Source organism: Acyrthosiphon pisum, chromosome A1 (genome assembly GCF_005508785.2).
Source record: "Acyrthosiphon pisum isolate AL4f chromosome A1, pea_aphid_22Mar2018_4r6ur, whole genome shotgun sequence".
NCBI classification, from domain to species: domain Eukaryota; kingdom Metazoa; phylum Arthropoda; class Insecta; order Hemiptera; family Aphididae; genus Acyrthosiphon; species Acyrthosiphon pisum.
This window is the reverse complement of record NC_042494.1, coordinates 29,419,418-29,420,057: the sequence shown is the minus strand read 5'-3', so window position 1 is coordinate 29,420,057 and position 640 is coordinate 29,419,418.

Here is a 640-nt window from a genome sequence, read left to right as displayed (position 1 = left end):
AAGCACAAATTATTATAAACATATCAGAGATAAAGCTCTTAATAATCTGTTATTGGATTTCATTGTTAGGAACTCGAGTTTTGTGTTTGACCATAACTTAAATGGAATTCTTAACACAAATTCAATGCGGAATTTATCATACGCTTATAATGCTTTCGGCGATTTAAAGCTAAATAAAGAAGAATCTTAAGGATCTCATAAAATCTAAATTTATCTAAGCCATTTGTGACTTGTATTGTTTGTAATTCTCAAATAAATTGGGAATCGGGTGAAATTATCGGAACGTCGCGCGTCGGCAGTGAACAAAAAATATGTAATAATTATAGGTACCTATACAATATCAGATAATATTATTGGTAGGTGGTACTATAGGTACCTACTACCTAGCTACTTATAGGTTTCAAATATATCATTAACCAAGCCACTCAAACGCTTGTAATAATTAATACACGGTTTTGTTGGTATCATCAACGAACAGAAATCGAGCAAATATTTATACTTTGAGAAATTATGTAGACATATAACTCAGCATACCAAAAATATTGACAAACTTAAAAAATCAAATCCGTTACATCAATTTATGAATAACACGTAAGTATTTTAAATGTTAATATAAAAAGTTATTCCTAATAAAGAAAAT